Here is a 21,683-nt window from a genome sequence, read left to right as displayed (position 1 = left end):
CAGACGAATGAAGAAGAAAGGAGACGGAGAATCACACACGAAACAATTAAGTGCAATAAGGCAGAGACAGACAGGTGGACTGGCGCAAAGGGCTCGGGCAGGAGGCCGACTGGCTGACCTGACTGGATGAAACAGAAGCTGAAAGGAAGTCTGTCGCACTTGAGCTGACACGGTGTCGCTTCATCTTGTCACAGGGATGGAGAGGCCTGGCCGGGGGAATTGGTATGAGTGGAGAAAGCTGGATCCCGGGCCCACAGTGCCCATCACTGTCACTCATGTCTGGCATTACAACTCATTCTGGTGACATGCAGAAATCCCCTGAGTTTGAAATACCATCGCTTCCTTTTCCTCCCGGACTACTTCCAGTCCCCTTGTCTGCTCTCCCAACTCCTGTGTCATCATCATCCAGCCTGTTCTTGAATGACACACTATAGCTTTTACAGAGAGTAAATGTCCACCTATCTCTCCGATTGCTTGCCCGCTGTGTGCTATTGCTCCATCTATGCATGTGTGGGTTTCTTTTTGGTAGCTGCAGCTTGATACTTCAAACAGCAGGTACCACCAAGTCAAGAGCGATCGCACCAGCTTCTCGGTGCGCTCTTATAACACGTACGCATGCTCTGGCTCAATGCTCCTACGTGCAAAGGCGACCCAGTATGAGCAGTAATGATGTTCATTGGAGTCGACCAGTAGTTCCAGCCGTATTAGAGAACTACTAGATTGAAGAACTGAGACCCGGGTCCCGAGAGCAAAAAAACAGGGGGAAGGGTGGGTGGAGAGTGCAGCCAGAGACAGGCTGGAGCAACCAGCCACATTATCACATTTCCTGCCGCTATTTTCCAATTAGCTCGCTATCGATCAGTCTGCAAGCCTCTCGACGCACTGTGCCTTTCCCCGACTGGGCCTGAAGCCACTTTCCGTCTAAGTTTCGTCGAGATTTCAGCGTGCAGCGGAGGTGGACAGGCACACTCGCTGGGAAAACATCCAGGCATAGAGGAATCTGGCTCTGATTTACATTTCATCCACCACCAGCCATCTTTACAATAGAGAAGCAGGCAAACAACCAGTGGTATCACACAAACACAATCATAAACAACTAAATGCTAAAGTGTATTTTTTTGATGAAACTATTAAACCGTTTAGAACAGGGGGGCATCCATCCATCACCCAAGAAGTGGTTACACACTTGCTCTGAGGATTTCAACACAAATGAAATTGATTCACAAGAAATGCATTACGTTTCAAGAGAAGTCTGTTGACAAGTGGATTTGCATTTGCAGGTAGTCAAATAAAACAGCAAACACCCGGGTGCCGTCATTGTTTTCCATCTACTGAATCAATAGTGGTGCTTAATCAACAGTTCACTGGCAGCACATGCTCATAGTGTACAGGGAGCACGGCACGGGCAGAGCTGGTGCCTCGACAAACAGACAACTGGTTACACTGTTATTTCACATGTTGTACTATTGATTTTGGATTTATTTATTTATCTGCACCCGTGTCTTCTAAAGCAAGAGGATGCTCATCAGCTGTCAGTGAGGATGTGGGATGGGAGGGAAGGTGCAATAGAAAAAATTATAGGCACATGCAGTGGTTTAGGACTCAAATTAATAAATAATAGCATGGAAGGAAAAGAAGGCTGCACCTCCCATAGGGTCGGTTCACAAAGCCCAGCGGGCCTCTTTGACCAAGGCCAGGGCCGAGCATCCATCTCAGCCCACACACCGATGACAAGCTTCTCAGATAAACACTAGACGCGGCATCAATCCGTCTCGAGACTGTCAGCGTCCAAGCGTTTCTTCACGAGTGTGGACACACTGAATAATTGCATCCATGAGACTGCATAAATTAGACGGCAGTTGTGGCGAATCTATCGGCAAATGGGGCCTTAGCACGAGGATCAGCGCCTCTCACGCGTCCCAGAAAACCTCAAATGGGCCAGATTGATGGGAAGAGGTCAAGATAAACCATCATTTCCATTTCTTTCCTGTCAATAAGCATTTCATAAGGGGGGGATACAAGAGGAGGAGGGAATTTGTTATTATAATATGTGGAGGCTATTATGATCATATTTTGTTGCAAGGTGACAGAAAATTGCACAGAGTCATGTGCAGATGAATGATGTGATTATAGAATAATATGGACATTTAGAGGAGGAAAATATTGGAGATTATCAAAGTAGATGCCAACCAGAAGTGGCACCACATGAGTGCACTTATACCACAGACCGGCCGCAAACATAAGATAGAATAAAAAGTTAGGGCAAGGGTTGGTTTTATTTCAATGCCTGAAAATAAGAAAAATAAAATGCTAACTGTCGCCTGCCGTGACAGTGGAGGAGTTTTTAATCAGATTTATACCAACTGGAGACGTATACAAACATTTGCGCTGTTTGGAAGCCCCTGGTTTGCTTGGGGATTGCTGCATTTTCTTTCTGTCCTCCGTGTTTTCAGTCAATCAGTCCTTAGATAAAAAGAGCTTAGAAAGATTATCCCCCTGGCTTGCATGCCATTATCATTAATCAGTGTGTTATTGACTGCTCTGTCCTTTCCTGTTTCAAGTTCAGGCCTCCCTTAATCCACAGATTTTGCCCAGAAGCCACACATTCAACTCCAGGAGGCTCAGCGCAGCTTAAACCAGGCCCCACCTCTTCCAGGTACCCATCGATCTGCAACAACACCCTCTCGCGCCTACCAATCAAAAATGTCCAAAGATTGTGACTGGTAATGTAGGTTCCCCCTCAACAGGATGTAAAGGCTGTTTTAGAAAAGAAATGGGGATACAATGCATCCAGGAAATTTTCTCCAAGCTAATCCATATATTGTTGTATACAAGTCTGGATGCAACAATAAAATCGCTCACAATGATAAACACAGTAGTAGCTTCACATAATATAATGTCAAGAACAGAGGTACCTTGTTGGAGGTACTGAACCCCACCGGTTTCATGTGCACATTCACTGAACCCTACTTTATTGATAAATAAAATAATTTTAATTTAAGACATAGATACATGTTTTACTGGTTCACAAAATGGAAATGCATGCAAAATCAATACGATGCATGAACTCAAAAATTACATTTTTCACGAAGAGATGATCTTTTGGGTGGGTAGCACTGTCGCCTCACAGCAAGAAGGTTCTGGGTTTGATTCCCGGAGGCGGCCCTGGTGCCTTTCTGTGTGGAGTTTGCACGTTCTCCCCGTGCTTGCGTGGGTTCTCTACGGGTTCTCTGGCTCTCTCCCACAGTCCACAGACGTGCATTAGGTTGATTGGACTCTCTCCATTGCCCGTAGGCGTAGGAGTGTGTGTGTGTGTGTGTGAATGTCTGCGATGGACTGGCGATCCATCCAGGGTGTACCCTGCCTCTCGCCCATAGCCAGCTGGGTTAGCACCCCCGTGACCCCGCATTAGGGAATATGCGGTTTAGAAAAAGGACCTCATGTATTCCAATAATGAACTTATCACCTAATTTCCATCAGGCTACAATAATATTTAATATTTACTGTTTTTAACGCTGTAATGTCTGACACAACATGAACACTGCAGCAGCGGCAAAAGGATTCTGCCTCATTCAACAGGTTTTTTTTTTTTTTTTGTTCTGTCCAGCAGTTTAACAAGCAGCATATCTTACGCTGAGTGTCATTTTGTGATGGACAGCTTTGCTTTAACAAGAGGAGTATATAGAAAATATATATACTCTTGATTTATGGTTTATTTAATTTATGGTTTATTTAATTGGTTTATTTAGCTAATCCAAAATATGTGTGATGTTAGGGGGGGGGGGGGGGGGGGGGGGGCAACCAGCTGCTGAAACCAAGCAAATCTGTTAAGTAAACAATCGGAGCAAAAAAATAAGAAGCAGGGATGTACCTTAGGCTAACACATTCATAACTAAACAACTGTTGTACTGTGGTTTACCTTGGAGATTAATACTAATACCAATAATACTGTTAAGGTGTGTGCACATACTCACACAAACATATACATATCATATACATACACATGTGCATTGTTATACATATCCCATACTACTTAATAAAAGTCATGACATACAACACCACAATTTCCATAATTACACATTATTGATATTGGTAGTGATAAGTATCAGTAATACTTACAGTTGGATTTCGAAAGTGTCCCACTACAAGGTTAGTAAGGCTGTAGCTTAATATTATTCACCCAAAGGGTGAGGCAGACGTTGGTGCATGAACAATGCCACTTGTGGAAGCCAGGGTGATGTGAGGGGCTCGGCCACTACGCCCATCCAGCAAGCAGAGGAAAGAATCCTAGCAGCCAGGGAGCCCACACACCTTCAGTTCCAGGAGGGCAGGTGTTGCGACCCAAGCCGCCCACACAGAGCCCCCCAGGCAGAGCTGCGGCAGCCACAGAGACAGCACCCGAGGTCAGAGTGGCCAACGGGGGTCAATGCTGTCCGCCCCATGAGAACCAGGGGCAAACACTCCCCCCGGCGGGAGGGTCGGCCTGAAAGAGTAGAGCCCGAGGACCCATGGTCCGTAGGGAGCCTGCCAGGAGATGTCCCCCGCCCAGAGTGGGGCCCGCCCCCAGTCCACCACCCCTACACGAGCGGAGCGGGGCCGACCCCATCGGGCAGAGGGCAGTGGAAAAGGCACCCAAGAACCCTGCAACCCAGCTTGGACTTGAGTGTCTGGATCTAAAGTGCACTGAAGGTGAGTGACACCTCCAGGAGCACGACCGCTGGCTGACGGTGTGTCCCCCGGACAGTGCCCCCCCTCACCCTAAATGTCTTTTTGCAGTTAAAACTGGGTGGTGATCTCCACCAAGGCCAGTGGGCGAGGCCACAACTGGCCTCAGCCCCAGTGAAAGAGCCCACCCCCGGCCCTAAATGTATGTGGCTAAGTATGAGGAACTTTGGGAGATTGTCAATTCTCCGAGGGGTCCAGCAGACAGAGCCATCAATGTGAAGGCTCCGTCCACTGCCCCCCCCGGAAGGAGCCCCCAGATTCCTGGAGGAGTGTGTATGGCTAATGCAATTAAAACTGCAGAGGATCCCACTTGTGAGGGGCGGAACCACTTCCCGGTAGCCCCGGTCCCTCCATCAGCAGGACGCCCCTTGCAGACCTAAGTGGATGAATGTGTAGAAATGTAGTTGGGAAGCAGAGCACCAGGGTCCGCAGAGCCAGGTTCCCGACTGGCTCTGCTACCCATCCCACCGCCCCCCACAACCCCCAGCCAGGAAGGTTGAATGCGTCCATGAAACGACCAACTCTCAGACAGGCTGATGAAGCTGCTTGGTTTGCTCACCAGTCTCTGCTCCACCGGAGTCTTTTCTTTTACTAGTTTGCTTCGGTTCTGAACTCACCTTCGCTGGATGAACGGTGCAACTGTGCAAACAAACAAGAGCAGATCATCGAACCAATCAGCAGCTGCTGTTATTATATGTGATTGACAGAGGGAATGAGCCAACCAGCTACAAGCCAAAACAGTTTCTATTGATGTGCCTGTCAATCAAAACAACATCAAAACATGATGAACAGCGGTGTCAAAACTATCGTGTATCGGCTCTAGGATATCGTAGATCATACAGACCCCCAAACTTTCATATGAATATGATAATCATTGCAACAATGACGCCTAATTCCCTGCAACACAGATTGACCAAACAATGTAGCGGGATAATCTGCAGTCAATGATCGCCAAGCTTGCTGCTGCTTGCCTGCTTCTTGGTTGGAGTGGGTGGGCGGGGGCTCGTGGAACTGAAGGTGTGTGTGCATCCTGGCTGCTAGATTTGTCTCCTCCGCTCGTTGGCTGGTTGTAGTGGCCAAGCTCTTCACATCACCCTGGCTTTCACAAGTGGCATTGTTTATGCACAGTCTGCCTCACCCTCACACTCAACACCTGAGCTGATAAACAGGCTTTATAATGTGTGATTACGGTAGTTGTGATGTTGTATGTCATGGCTATTATTAAATAGTATGAGATTATGTATAACAATGCATTTGTGTATTTGTATGATATATGTATATGTATGAGTGTGTGCACATACCTTAACACTATTATTAGTAATAATATTAATAGGTACATCTTTATTTATTATTTATTTTGTGTCTATTGTTTGCTTAATTGATTTGTTTGGTTTTAGCAGCTCGTTGCAGGACACAGAAAAAAAACAAAAATGGTCGCCAAGCGGGGCGTGTCATCACAAATCATATGAGTCTGGAGCGTGTCTTGTGTCTTGACCGCCACGGAAGCCCTGAGACTGACTCACCAAACCCCTAGGGTTTGATCGAACCCAGGTTTAGAAACACTGGTCTAGAAGGTCAAACTTGTAAACATAATATAGGAAAAAAAAGATGTATTTTTAGATTTAACTATTACTTTAGATCTGATTAACTGCAAGACAAACCACAAGCATCTTCTGCTACCAGGAGCACCTGTCCCACAATATTGCATAATGTGACAATCACCATCGACACTAAACAAAGTGCTCTCGGGTGAGAAACTGACCTTGCAGCAGCTCCCTCACTGCGCCTTGTTCTGAATTCAACCTAAAGATGTAAAACACACAGTCGGCATTCCTCGGCCTCGCCGTGGGAATAGATGTTGCCAAACGCGTTAGCGCTGGAGTACAAATCACGCTGTCAAGTTTCAGTGAGCCTGTCAAAGGAGCGAGGCGTCAACACAGCCAGCCGGCGACGACGGGAAGCACACTGACACCGCGTCCGTCGACGGGGAAGTAGCCTTGAGCGGCGAACACACACACACACACACACACACACACACACACACACACACTCACACCATCGGGACCCTGGCATCTGCAAATATGACCTCGGCCTGATCGACGATGTCAAACAGAAACACAAGGCGTCCAGACATCAACTGGAACCGCGTGCTCCACGTGCACGGACATGTTTGTCGACAGGCACGGTGGCTTGAGTTTGTCCATGTGCTTCAGTTCACATTGTTCAACATACACCGGCTGAGGCCTAACCCCCCCACCCCCCCTCCCTCCCACTGTCGACTGCAGCTATTTACCCACACATACAGCTTGGTCAAACAGATAGAGATAATCTATGCAAATGAAACACAATGTTTTCTCAATCAAAAGCAATTTAGCTGCCTGTGTACCTCCCCGTACGTGTTCATTGAAACAGTTCCCAGTGGGCCTCCAGTTGTGCCAGTTTGGTAATATGAGACTGATTAAAAAAAAAAAGATTGCACAAAGTGGTTTGTTTAGGTGCGAGAATGCAAGACAAGTGTGTTTTCTTTTAAAGGATGCGGCGTGTATTATCACAAGGATGTCAGAAGCTTCTTTGTTAGTGTTTGTTAGTGGAAAGTTCAGGCCTTAAGAAGTAGAAACTGATTAAGACAGTTCAGAGAATTACCATCCACCTCTGCAGTTCATGTCACCCCTCCAGAGCCCTAAAATATTCTACATCCCTTAATTACTGTACAAGTTATGCGTTAGATGTAAACAATCACTAAAAGGCAGAGAACAGTTATTGAGAAATGGTTTTCAGGCTGACGTGAATGTTTATCCACCCACTCGCTGCTCATTATTACAAATACAACAATAGAACGCGAATGCATTAGTGTTAAAGCAGCCGGCTATTTGTAGCTGAACCCGCATTATGACGATGTCCTCTCCAGCAGCGCCGAATGCACATGTAGCAGCTAAGGAGCTGGATGCTTCCCTCAGGAGTTCACAGAAACCAGTGTCCATACTGGACATACATTTGTCAGAGCAATGAGGCTATAATTGCAAAGAAGCGCTAGTGTAGTAGCAAACTAATTGCTGATATCCACAGCATTAAACAGACATCAGCTGTAGGTTTAGTGCTCCGTGGCACCTGAAACAGCAATGATGGCAGCTAACATGGGGATAATAAGATTGTTTCTTTAAATGCGAGGACGCCCTGTCACCATGTTCCTTGGCGCCTTTGCCAGAGTCTCCTCCCTGAATGAAACCCGTCAGCGTTATTGCTTGGCCCGCGCCAAAAATCATTTGTGCCCGTCTTCATTTCTATCCTCAGCGAGAGGCTGAGCTCGGAGCCAGAAACCTGCCTCTCCAAACCGCCCACACCTCTCCTCCTCCCACCGCTCTCCCCTCTCCGTCTCCTTGCCCTCTCTCCCTCCTGCTCCAAACTCCAAAGTCTCCTAATTCCCGTCATGCTAATTGGAGCTGACAGACACAGCTAATTATGCGCAGATAATCTGCTGCATCTGACTAATTATAATTCCCATTAGCTGCCGATAATGCTCATTAGATTAACTTTCTGCAGGAGAAATTGGAAATAATAGGCCGGGCTCTGCGCTGCATCTTTTTGGTAATCACAGACAGGGGGGCGGTTTGGCAGCGAGGGCCGGTGTTTGTTTGGTGTGAGGGAGGCAGGCGGTGGCTGCAGTGGAAATAGATACAGCGCCTGATCCAAATGTTATCTGATACATTTTGACTGCTTCTGCCGAAATTGAGAGAGACAGGGAGCCTGCCCGGAGGGGGAATTACGAGGTGTCAGGTTCAGAATGAAAACATGGGAGGGGGAAAAAAAAGTAAGTGAAAGTGGCTCTCCACAGTAGCTCTGCCCAGCCAGGAGGCAGGGTTAAATGATGAATGTAGCAACTTAGAGTAAAAGAATGTGTTAATAATACTGCTTACGTTATACAGACTATCACTCCTACCCATAATGCATCATAAAAGTTCAAGCAGGAACCTCTTATTGGCTGCAGTCCACTAGCTCACTCTCCTTCTGTGATCACTCTGAACCACCAATCACGCACCCCTTCCCACTGAACAGAGCCATCTATTTACAGTATTTGTTGCCCACTCAGTCTACTGCTGAGCGATCCGATCCGCTCTCGCCTTCTCCCACGTGATACGGCAGCTCTGCGGCTCTGCCTCACCCAGTTACCACCTGCGTGGATGCGGCTTTTATGTGCCGCGGGGAGGAATAGCGTTTAGCCCCCTGTAGTCGGACGCCGGCGCCCGCGGGGGGAGGACGTAACAGGCAGGTCGATGCACGACTGTGAGTCACTGTCAACTTATTCTGTTTAAATGTTTGCCGTCCCGACTGCTGCGGGAACGCACTACAACTGATGGCGAAGATAAGAGCTGACGCGCAATAATGTCTGGGCACCCTGCTGGGTCTTTATTCACGTCCTCCCTCGCACACGTCCTTTGTTAAAGGCTTGAAATCATCTCGTCACGCCTAAACGGATCAGCTATCAACTATTAAAACTGATGAAATAAAGAGTTGTTGGCGTTACGTTTTTACAAGTGGAGGCTATTAAGCGAGCGCCGATGCCGCTTGAGTTTAAAATGAATGAAAGAAATAAAAAGAAAAGTCCTCTGTTATGGCTGCCACAGCTTGGAGAGCAATTGGACACAGAAACCAAATGTAATTTATTGATGCGGTGTGGGGGCCGAGTAGCACAAAGCCCGGGGAACACACGGGCCCTAAAACCCACAAATGGGATATTGATCGCTTTGACGGAGGGGGGGGTGCGAAAAAAAAAAGTTATATTTAACTATGAAGTGTCTCACTTACTCTAGCAAGAGGTTAACGTTCTCCCCGTTTTCTCAGGCGCACATTCAACAGAGCTGTGACATTCAACTGCGCGTGTTCCTATGACAACCCATCAAACTGTCCATAGGGAACAAGGCTGACAGCACCTTAGGGTATTTAAATGAAAAGACTGATGTGAACTATACGTTCTATGGCGGATGTTAACTGCACTACGCTGCACTGTACCCGCTAATAGGAAGGAGAAAAGAGAGATCTGTGTTTTGTTTTTTTTCCGCCGCTGTGCGTATTCATCTTCTCATTCAGCCCCTGGGGCCAGCAGTAATCCACAGTGTGTGTGTGTGTGTGTGTGTGTGCGTGCGTGTGTGTGTGTGTGTTGTGCAAGTGCCCTGCTTGCACATGTACTCCCATTCACAATGTCCTGAATTTGATCATCCTAAGCAGCATGTCTGGTACACAATACGCATCAGACAGAGGAAAAAACAAACAAACGCACGAACAGCGCGGCTACTCCGTCTGAGATGGAGCCAGCTACAAACAAGTTGTGTCGGCTAATCACAGGCAAAGGAGCTTTGCAGCAATACTCATTGGTATGTATTTTAAAACACAAGCCAGGGCTGAAACCATAGCAACAATGATCTAGCAAGGAGGAAAATGGAAAGACAGCTATTGTCAGCGTGGAAATATTCAAGCCCACCTAAACTCTGCCTATGTCCAAAATGCCTCTAAGTGGTAGTGTCCAAAAACATAAAACTCTAAAAAACAACAGAAATGTGATTACAGGGCTGCTCACTCACTGCTGAAAAATACAAAGGGAGTTTTGATTTGATTCTGCATTTCATATTTAGGTAGCTCCGGGCTTTCCAATTTTCTCTGGTACAAAACAAAAACAGATCTCGCGTGTCTGCAGTGAAGTGGAAAAAGTGAAAGTCACTCCACATATGTTTTACCCCAAGATAAAGACCAAAACAACAAAAGTCAACTTCACAAACTATTCAACCTAACCTGTCATTTAGTCATGAAAAGGTTGTTTCTGTGGCTAAAATAACCAACTTGCACGTTATGTGTTTTAAAAGAACAGTATTAAGTACTAAAGCAACAATTTGACCAATAGCTTAACAATATATCTAGAAACGCTAATACAAAATAAATTAATACTTTAACCTTAGATCAGTCAGAGTGAAAATGAGTCTAGGGGCTCTAAGCTTATCAGAACAAACAGCTCGTTTTCTAACGTAAGCAGCAGCCGAATTAAATCCTCAATTAATAGCAAGTGTCTTAAAACAAAAAGCCCTCAGAAGTTTATACTGTGATTTTCTCTTTTATATTCTTCTAGCTGAAATCAGAGTTTCATAGAAAAACTTCTACCAATTGTGGTTTTGCCAAACAAACATACAGAGTTTAGAATGTAAATTGTCCTCTTGGCCACAAATGTAACTCAATAGCAGGGACTAGTAATGGATCACTGAAGCAACTGCAGTTTACCGTCAGACAAATACACACTTTACCACGTCTCAAAAGCTATTATTTGTCATTTTGTTTACATCCAGATAGGTGGAGGAGAAGCTGAGGTGGAAAAAAACTCATGATGCGGTGTGTGCGAGCGAGAGAGAGAGAGAGAGAGGGGACGCGATTAGGGAGAAATTCCATTATTTTTTGCTTTGTTGACTGCATGAAAAGCTCAAACAAGGCAACACACGTGTAAATGGGTGGAAGTCTGGCGACGCAGATAACAACTGCACTGAGTGCGTTTTGTTTTCATCTCCATCAAACTAATGCACTGAAGCTGAGGCTAGTGAAAGTTTGCAAATATTAAAAAAATGAAAGCACGTGCTTTGTTGTTCTTCGGCTCCTTCTCGGGTTTTTCCACTGAGCAGTTATAGGTAATGTGGCTCTTATTGAATGCTTTTGATGATAAAATAAAGCTCTATGACATGATATCCTGTCCTGAGGCCCAGCAGCCTAAAACCCAGGATAGGGAGTTTACTGTCACATAAACTAGCAAAACACAGCCCAAGTTCTTTTTCAGCGTCTTTCTCCCATCTAACATCATAATAGAGTTTGGGATATTGGCTGTATGTCTATATTTTACACCTTCTATTTGACGGACTCCAACAAACAAAGGATATGACCACATACATAACAGCACCTCAGTGTTCTATTTAGACCATCTTAAACACACCTAAAGGTGTTCTCCTTCAATGCGGCAGTGGTCGGAGGATCAGACCGCCCATTTGCAGACGCCCCCTTAGTAGCGCTTCACTCACAATAACAGCCAAATTAGAGGCCTTTAACCACTGTGTATCGCATTGTGTCTGCTGTTACAAGCTGCAAAGCAACACTTTAAAGTGCAGCTGTCATTTTTATGTGGCCTAACGGAGCAGACAATGAACACGGCTTTTATGTGCACCACCGCGAGCCCTCATTGGCCGCTGCAGGGGTGGGCTCTGAGCTAGGAGCGGGGCGTCGGGGGGTGAGGATGTTGGCTGGCCCCTCAGCCACGACTCGTCCGTTTATCAGCCAGGAGGACGCTCTAAAAACGTCAGCCCGGGCCTTGATTCACATCGGATGATTATCGCATCCCCCCCCCGCCTGGCTCTCGGACGCGCCGCTGCTGCCCAATCTGTGCATTGTGCTGACGAGAGCCACAATAACCACCTTGAGAGGTGCTTAGCGGCTCTAACGACGGGGCTGAGAGTGGCGCAATAAGAGGATGGCGAAGCAGCCGCGTGAGTGAAGGGCCTGCGCCATCACGGCTAAGTAAAGTACACCCCTGATGCGTTTGTGTGGTGCAGCCAGAGACCTTCATCCAAACGTGCACATATACGGACACAAGTGCAACACTTCATGGCGAGGTCTATTCCATTATACCGTTTGTCTGCTCTGTCTTAAATCTCTCAGTGCCCGCTTTCTCTCTCTTTCTTTACCCTCAAGTGAAATGTAACAATGACTGACCTGCACTGTCCAGTCAATCTGTCTCTATTCTCCCGCCCGCTGCCTGTTTGCCTTTTCTCCTGCTCGGGACGCCAGCTGAATGCTGCAGGAGCTCTGTAAAGAGGAAACAAGACATGGGAAATTTCAAAAGGCAGCTCAACTGTCTAAAAACGAGCTTCCAGCGGGAGAGAAAGGTCTACGGCGTCCTATTTGCATGAGTAGACAGAAGGTTAATAACACAAGCCCTGCTGTGACAAAGGAGGGAAAAAGAACATCGAGTTGGTAGGAGGGATGGAAAGTGCTGATCCTCCACTTCTGGCTCCTGAGAATCTATCTAAGACACAAGGGAGAAACATGGGAGTAATTAGAGCCCTGGATATATGATGGGTTTCATCTACACTCCCACCTCCCTTTTTTCTCTGCAGAACCTAATTTAAACACGTTAAGATTGGAGAGTAACTCTGGTGATAAGTGTGGAAACTGGTGTTTCCCAACACTGGGTACATGAGGACGCCCAAGAGGTTTCCTCCATTGTTACAGTGAGGTTGATAGATTGTGGAAGAACTCAACTAAGTTGAAAAAACATAAATCAGGAAAATAATGTGGTTTATTTGCCAAGTTGCAAATACGGTGAAATCAATGTGTCAAGCACAGCTAACCTTCACCTTCGGTCATGGTCTTTGGATTCAATGAGATTACAGGGGGCTAAATGAGTTTTCATCTGTAGGACAGCGGTGCTTCATTCTCAGGGAGAGGATGTGGACTGGGCCCCAGAGGGAGAGCGAGGGGGGGGTTGCTCCTGCGGTTCAAAAGGAAGCAGTTGATGTGGTGGAGGCATCTGAGCTGCCTCCTGGGCACCTTCCACTTGAGGTTTTCTTTGGTCCAACTGGACTTAAGAAAAGAGGCCCTAAGGTCGACCCAGAACCCACCGGAGAGGTCATTACTCAGCTGGTGTGTGAACGCCTCAAGGAGTCGGAAACGTCGCCGGGGAGATGAACGACTGGACCAACCTGCTGTCACAACAACCCCACTCTGGACAAGCAGCAGGTATTAGATAGATGCTTAAACCGGAGGTGAAATAATTGTCAAACCTCTTACAACTATCTGACAGAAGTGCACATGAGACGCAGAGCGGTCGGGCGCCACGGTTTTACACGATGCAGAGAGGGAAGCTGTTTGTGGTGGCTAGAAGAGAGGACGACTGTGACAGGGAGACAGTCGTGTGTGGGAGGCGGCATCAAATCAAACGTCTCCCCCTTCCCTTTCACCGTTTGTTTTAGCGGGGATGCCGCATTACTTTTCCGACAGCAAAGCACTCCGGGGCTGAGCAAACGCACAGGCAGGCGACTGCAGTTAAAAGAGAGGGGGAAAACAAACTACAGCGCGTCGTCACGTTGACATCTGCTGTTGTGCAAAGCAAACTGTGACGGCAGCTCCCGCTCGCAGGGGTTTACGGCGCCTCTTCTAGCCACCCTCTCCTCCTCCCGCATCGTGGCTGAAGAGTTCACAAGTCACCAGAGGGAATTGATTATCCACAGGCGGGGGCTGGATCCTTCCCTTGCTGCGGCATAATGAAGCTCTCTATTTCGGGACAATCAGGTGGTTTTTTTTAGGCGCCGCGTCGCTATTCCTAGGCTTTCTTGCTTTGTCTCCGTATCCTCGGATCACACCAGCCCAGATAGGAGTGCACTGGGAATAGCGCATGAATAAATTTTTTAAGTTTAATTCAAAGTTGCAAAGCTGGAGCCGCATTGCGTTGCTTTGGCTGTGACATTATTTCAAGTGCATAATGGAAAGACACAAGAGCGGGGGAGAAAACTAAAACAGCATGTATGCAAAAGCGCGCTAAAGTTCCGAGTACTAAACACACAAGCAGGTGCGGGAGCAACAAGCATGCACAAAGACGCGCAAACAACGCTATAAATAGCTTCTAGAGATCCATGGCAACCTGCGATTTGTTGTTTGCCGTCACATGCTGCTGAAAGCGAGAGAAGAGCGAGGACTTAAATAAAACTGGGAGATTGGTTTGTGTGAGAGGCAAAGTCAAAACAAATTACGCCTTTTCTATCACTTTGGGGCCGCCGGTAAAGCATCTGAAATAGCTTTGTGCCTGGGGACGTTTTACCGCTGAAAGAATATGGCGGCAATATCCTCGGAGGGCCTTAGAAAAACAAAAGGGATGAGGGAAGGAGGAGAGGACGGGGAATGAGAGGGTTTCGTTTCAGTGCGGATCACAGGTGGTGCCTTGACCACCCGGCTAACTGCTTTCACTTTATTCCTTCCCATGCCTCCCGCCTCGGCCTGTGTCGGCCCATCTCGCACCCCGCCGCCACGGCCGCAGATGTCCTCCGCTGGAAAATGTGGAAACCCAAAAAAGAAGGAAGGGCACAGGGGTCCAAATCTATCCACGCTAAAGCGCTTATGTACTTGAGAGGCAGCCATGAAGGTTTTACCCAATTCCCATCAACTCCAGCTTGTTGATTTAACTTGTTTTTCAGGGAAACAAGTCCGAAAGGAATGTCTGCCTCCCTCGCTGTGAGGGACCTTCAGCGGACCTTTCGCTTTTGTCGTGTTCTAATGCAAATAATGGGCTAAAAAAAACCCACAGGCAAGCACTTCGCAGCCATGGCGTTTCTGTTTCGCGAAGCAGTAGCAACGCGCGATATACATCAGGCTTTAATTGATTTTTGTTCTGCAAGATGAAGCAATGTCGTGCAATTGTTTCCGCCCGGCAACATATTTGCACTCCTTCCCATATGTTGTTCGCTCACTGGCGGCTAGCGGGTGATTTATCAACCTATTACACTTGGGCCCTCAGCGCACATGCAGATGCCCCCCCCCCATATCTGGAGGAGACATACATGTGGCACCGCTCTGGTGGCTGGTGCTGTAATGGCTGTACTAAAGGGCTGAGAGCGAGCCAGGCCCTGTCAGGCTGCAGATGGATGGACCCATGGGCCGCACACACACGTGCAGGCCGGGCTTGGTCTAGACTGGACCGGCCTGTCCTACTTTTACAACATCTGTGAGGCTTAGTTGGGCAACAAGGCCAAGACTAACTCAAGCTATTCCATTTGTTATAGCTTTTAATTACTTCAGTAGCTACAGTAAATGCACACCCGCGTTAATGAATAACCTATGAGTGAGTGGTCAGAATGTAAACTGGAGCTTTTTGAGAAATACTAGCAAAACAAACAATATGTTTGTATAAACCAAAAATATAAACTTATCTTTTTACAAAATACATTCATAGCTTTTTTATGCTGTCAGACAACAGGGACATATTTTGTTCAAATTGGATGATGCAGCTCAATAGCCACCACGTTCACTTTCGCTAAATATATTTCATCACCGGTGACATGTGTGCTGTTGTATTGTGCCAAGAACGGTTTGTTTGTGCGACGCGCCGATGGGGTAGGACGAGGCAAAGAAACCTGTCGCGATTGCTTTGGAGAGCCGGCTAAATGGACCGGCCGCTTACGAAATTACAAAACCGTACAATAAAGCCGCGTGCGCGTCGCTGTGCTGGGTTTCACACTTTTGTTTCACTATGCAACAGATTGTCAGATTGTTGAAAGTCTCTCCGTTGCCAATTTTCAACTGCCTTTTGTTGTCCGATATTTTCTGCTCCTTTATTTTGTCACAGCACAGCAGGCTTTTTTAGCCACTTTCTTCTTCTTTTGAAAGGAAACATGAGGCTGCACCCAAACGGACCCACGTCATCCAATAATACGCAGTAGTAAATGCTGTGATCCTAGTAGTAGCCGCCTCTTCTGCCTTGATTACTGATCACAGACTCATTTGAACTGCTTGTACAGCCGTGACAGCGCTTTCTGGAGATGTGTGTGTGATGGAAGCATGTCAAAGGTGGCCAATAACACTAATGAGGAAGCTACAGCAAAGCGGAACGGTGCCACAGGTGAGCCAACATCTCACAGGCTACTTTCAAGGGAATTGTTACAAGAATGCATCAACTTTATGACACTAAGAAAGCTGCAAAAATGAGGCGGTTGGCAGGAGCTACTTTTATTGCATTTAGTATATAATGCAGGCTAATGTAAGTACTTTTAACCCGTGATTAATAGCGAATCATTTGTGGTTTGGCACTTATGGCTGCAACAGAAGCCGCCTCACTTATCTTCATTTAATATGCACAGTAGCTGCAGATGACATCAGCAAAGTGGAGTCTGACGTGGATAGACTCCTCCAGGCCGCTCGAGTTCAAGTGAACGGGCTTGAACCGCGCCGCCAAAGGAACAAAGACAACAGGAAAACCAAGTCAATAACTCTAACTAGAACTGAGCGTGAGCCCCACAAGAGCATCACCAGTACCTTAAAATGCAAATATTCCAAATATGCAGCAGAAACCGCCACATCCCACTGTCTTTCCACAATCGATTTAGATGTAACACAAATGAAAAACACCTGGCCTCCACAAGTTAAGCAGCTTCCTTCGTTGATGCACTGGACCAAGAGCCAAAAGCGTTCCTGCTCCAGTTTAATCAACCTTACTTAATTTTAATTTTATTTCTACCTAATGAGTTGGAACATGCAAAACCACTGCCTTTCTGCCTCTTAAAGAATCAATATTCCCACTAAAGACTTTTCATTAGCCAACCTTCACAATGGCCTTACCTTGCTTCTTAAAGGATATAGTGATGGATATTGTCTAAAGCCAGTCTTATGCCTACATACAGATCTAGTAGGATAATATTTCCTGTTTCCTGTGGGCTCAAGTGACAAGGGACTGATGCATTATACAGAGCAGGGTTAAGCCTTCAGGCAAGCCACACACTCACTCACACACTCACACACATATTATGCAGATGAAATCATAGCCGACATTAATAGGTAAACACACCAAACCAAATAAACTCCATTAAAAAACTGACATGTTTAATTTAGCTTAGCTTTTTGCCTTATCGGCTCGGCTGGTGTTTTAGTTTAACTGAGGGGAGGGAGTCGGTGAGGAGAGGAGCGAAGACAGAGCAGGGCAGGTAATTATGCTCCATACACTTGTAATCTGAGGGTCACCCCGAGTCCCTCCCATTTGTTCTACAATCAATACCCTCGGAGGAGGCACGGGAGCGGAGAGAGAACGGGAGGAAGCAACACGGAAGAAAGTTAGTGGGTCCTTGTATTGCACACTAGTCATTAGGCGGGAGACGAAAACACAGCACAACACAAACATTTAAGCAATCGGATGCAAGAGTTAGAATTAACAGGCCTCTCCAGGAGCACAGGGACGATGCCCCGATAGCAGAGTGGACAGAGGAGGGGTGCTACAGTATACAGAAGAATAAACCAAAGTTACTTTTCGGAACCTAAAAATTAGGATAGTCCAGAGTTTAGTCATTCTGGAGGTAGGATTGAGATGGAACATTGTGGCTGCAATAACACATAGATGGTTCAAGAACTTTATACAGATCCAAAGCAGAGAAACCTGTTTCCACCTCAGCTAAAATAAGCATCTATCGTGGTCTGCTTTCGCTTCCTCTGCCTCAGATAAAAGGGCATGTCACTGCCGTAATGTCAGACTTCAGCCGCCAAATAGATACAGGCTGGATGGCACGCTTTCACCAGCGATAAGGAAACTACAGCCACAGATCTGCGGGAGACAACAGTCACACTATCCAACTATAGGACGGGGAAAGGGTTGGTCCTGCTCGTGTGCCCAAGGCCACAACACGGACCAGACTGTACTTACTAAACAACTAGAGTCTCAAGGTACACGGACACATGTACACAGCTGTACATATGCATCAAAACAATGGCTCCTTCATCTGGCTGTCTTTTACATGCGCAAATCTCCTCCTCACATCTCTGTTATCCCTAGAAAAACACAGGCTGCACAAATCACGCAGCGACACGGATCCGCACAGGATCTCGCCACGACGCAGCGAGCGGGCGCGATCACGGGGCTGCTCCAGAGGAGGTAATGCTGTTCCTGTTTGTACGGCAAAACATGGGAGGGGAAGAGGGGAGCGGAGAGGGGAGGGAGAGACTCGGATCTAACGTAGCGGGCCCGCGGCAGAGCCTTCAGGATCATATCCAATTCCAACAAGATGCACATTAAGCCCTGTCAATCACAACATTGTCCTTGGAATGAGACGAAATGGTGATGAGGATGATGGGAGAGTCTCTTCTTCATAAGAGCCGGGATGAAGGCACATACAAGCCCCCCATCACCCAGAGGGGTTTAACCCTGCCCTTAACACACAGACATGAAAGAATGAATCTATCTGAACAATTCTGACTGCACTGTAGTGCAGGATGATCCATACAGGCTGTAAGGTACAGCTGAAAATATTTGGGAGCATGAATTCATGTTTCCACAGGCAGGCTCAGACCAAATATCTCCAGCAATCAAGATGCCATGGACCAGATTTAATTTCATGTGTGACTGAGCCCCTGTGGTTTAAATATCTTGTCTCTTGTCTGTTAAAATAAAAAATCATCCAATTTTTGCCATTTTTTATACTTTGCTGAGTATTTCAGGAAATATGTTCCATGTAATTACATACTATTTATTATTGTATATACTAACATTATTTCATGTTTGTTTCAATCGCAACTTCAAACATGAAGACCCAACTGCAAGACACAAGCTGGCTCGCAGCTCAAGTTGACGCCAGCAACAGCGAAAGCGACAGTTAGCCTATTTACTTTTATACTGGACTTTTGCTAATTACCTCAGCTACACAAGCAATTATCTCCCACATCAAAGGGCCGAGCCCTGAGCCTCGCCGATCCCCCCCACAACCAACAAACCGCCCCCCCTTCCCCTCCACACACACACACACACACACACACACACACACACACACACACACACACACACACACACACACACACACACACACATCACGTTTCTGCAGCCAGCTGAATCATGACATTAGCAGATAATTAGACACTCGCTTGGCTGCGTTTGATGAGGCTACATGTGACAAGCAGCCGTCCACGAGCTCAGGTGGCCAATAAGATTCAAAGGAGACCACACACACATTTAAGGCCGCTTAGCGTGAAGCTGCAGCCTCAATGAAAGCCCGTATATTTTTAGCTGATTAGCTGTAAATAAATGACACCCAGAGACCACCGGTGTCTTTCCTTTCGGCCTCGTCCACACTGAGCGGCTCTTTCTCGTCCATTAGCGATGCTGTTTCTAATCACACTCCACTCTGATCAATGAATAATGTAGCTACTCGTCTGATTGCTGTCCAGAAGCTATGACCTAATGGCTGAGCACTTCTGCTGTGAATATACAACACGCGGTTGTGTACACGTGCTCTAATTCTATTCATCGACTTCCTTCGCCAGCGCCTCTGGGCTGCTCTTGTCTACAAACAGACAATAATCAGGTCATCTGGCATCAGGCGTGAATCCTTCATTAACAATCTAATGATGATCTCCACAGGAACATGTGACTGCAGGAGAAAATTTACATGAGTTGCATTTAAATTCCTTTGAAGTTGTTTGTTTTGCTCACCTTGGAAACACTATTTCTACTTCTCCTCTGTGGTAAGAAGCAAACGCACTCCATAAATATTTATCTACCTAGGGCCCGAGCTATTCTGGCCCAGTGTTTTGAACATGGTCACTGGAGATTTGGCCTATCAGGGACCCGCCAAGAGAGAGAACGATAAGGCAAGAAGAGAGAAGGGGGGTGGAGGATGGCGTTGCAAGGGAGCGGTGGAGAATAATATTTGTGCGTGTTCCAAAATGGAAAGTGGACGATTTGGGCAATGTTTAATGCAGGAGGATCGGGGCAGGGTCCAGTTTCCTTTACGAGTCACCTCACATGGGAAGAGTCTCTGTGGCATTATAAAGTGTTTTGGTGCTTGTAAGGAAAATGATTTTCATTTTAAATTCAAGGTACAAACGTCTCTATCATTTTTCTGTTGATTAATATTTTCAATAGCTGTAGATTTGACTGAATGTGAATATAAAAGGACCGAGCATCTCTAGTTTTAGCCTGGGGTCAAAAAGGTCAAGGTCATCCCAACCTGAACATATATATACATCTGTATAAATATATATGGATCCAGAAAAGCTCCAGAAAAGAATCTTTCTCTACTCATTGCCAAAACCTTGGCTGCAAAGCTAACGTTATCAGGAATTAGTTGCCAGCTCTGACACCAGTGCACCGGGGACATTCTTGCTGTCACCCTCTGACGTGGAAGCCAAAAAACTGCTGGTGGCACAAGTTCATAAAATAAGAAGCATGAATATGGAACACGCAGACGCTGCCTGCTTCCCCGTGAGTACATGCAGAGGATCGTAGCCATGCGGGAACATGACATTCCCCTCACTGGCTCGGGTTCTGCATCCACGGCGCTGTCACACGCTCACCTGGATGCCGCCGTCGCCGAAGCCGCCGCCGAAGCCGCCGCCGCCTCTAATGAGACGCCTCAACTCAGTCAAAGTCATCCAATGATGATCTGATGTGGGGAGATTGATATTCACGCTTGACTCGCCGTCCTCTCCACTTGACTGCTGTGTTTACCTCCCCATACAATTAGTATCTGGTGAAGACAGACAAAGAGCGGGGAGAGAGAGGGAGGCCGAGTCTGCATTAGCCGCAATTGTTTAGAAAGATGGGAGATGTCTTTCAACGTGGCTTGAAGGTGGTTTTCTATATCACGAGGCCATTACTAGCTCATTTAATCCCCATAAAGCTACTTTATCTCTCAGAGTGTCAGTGGCTTGAAATGACAGAAGCTCTATTGGCTTAAGTAAAATGCATATTTCATCTGTTTTCTGCCACATTTGCATCAAAGACGCTGTGGTCTTCTCCGGGTTCAGCTCCTGCCCACACATCTCCATTGGCTAACTTTCATTAGCATATAAACAAATAAAACACTTAAGAAGACAATCGTCTGCCCAGCGAGTGAGTGTGATGGGGAAAACAAGATGGAAGGGAAGAAGCGGCCATTGACTGGCATTAGCAGACTTCAGCTGAGCTGGAGGGGAGACGAGCACCAACCAGCAGCCATGACTTCAAACTAATTTAACAATAATTGGCATTCTCTCTCATCGGTGCATTGGGCATTTGAACACCGTGATGAAAACGGCTTTTAAGCGGAATACTGATGCCTACCTGAGGAGGGCTGAGTGAAGCTGAGCTGAGCAGGTGGACACTGGGAAACAAGAGTCACCCATACAAGGGGCGGGAATTTTTGGCAGTGGAGCCACAGCGCCCCCGTGTGGTCGAAAACAAGATGGCGGCCAATCCGCCAGCAGGTGTA

The 21,683-nt window shown here is 46.8% G+C and overlaps 1 long non-coding RNA gene across 2 annotated transcripts in view; it reads right to left on the bottom strand.

Annotated features, from left to right (window-relative positions):
• Positions 1 to 21,626, bottom strand: part of LOC114861969 (uncharacterized) — a 74,543-nt gene extending 52,917 nt beyond the window's left edge. For both annotated transcript variants that reach the window (XR_008695586.1, XR_008695587.1), the window contains exons 1-3: positions 21,536 to 21,626; positions 20,788 to 20,960; positions 12,460 to 12,552 (exon numbers count right to left, since the gene is read on the bottom strand). This is a non-coding gene — a long non-coding RNA (uncharacterized LOC114861969). The remainder of the gene's footprint in view (positions 1 to 12,459; positions 12,553 to 20,787; positions 20,961 to 21,535) is intronic.
• Between the last annotated feature and the right edge of the window lie 57 nt (positions 21,627 to 21,683).

This window comes from Betta splendens, chromosome 9 (genome assembly GCF_900634795.4).
Source record: "Betta splendens chromosome 9, fBetSpl5.4, whole genome shotgun sequence".
Lineage (NCBI taxonomy): Eukaryota > Metazoa > Chordata > Actinopteri > Anabantiformes > Osphronemidae > Betta > Betta splendens.
This window is presented reverse-complemented; position numbering and strand designations above follow the sequence as displayed.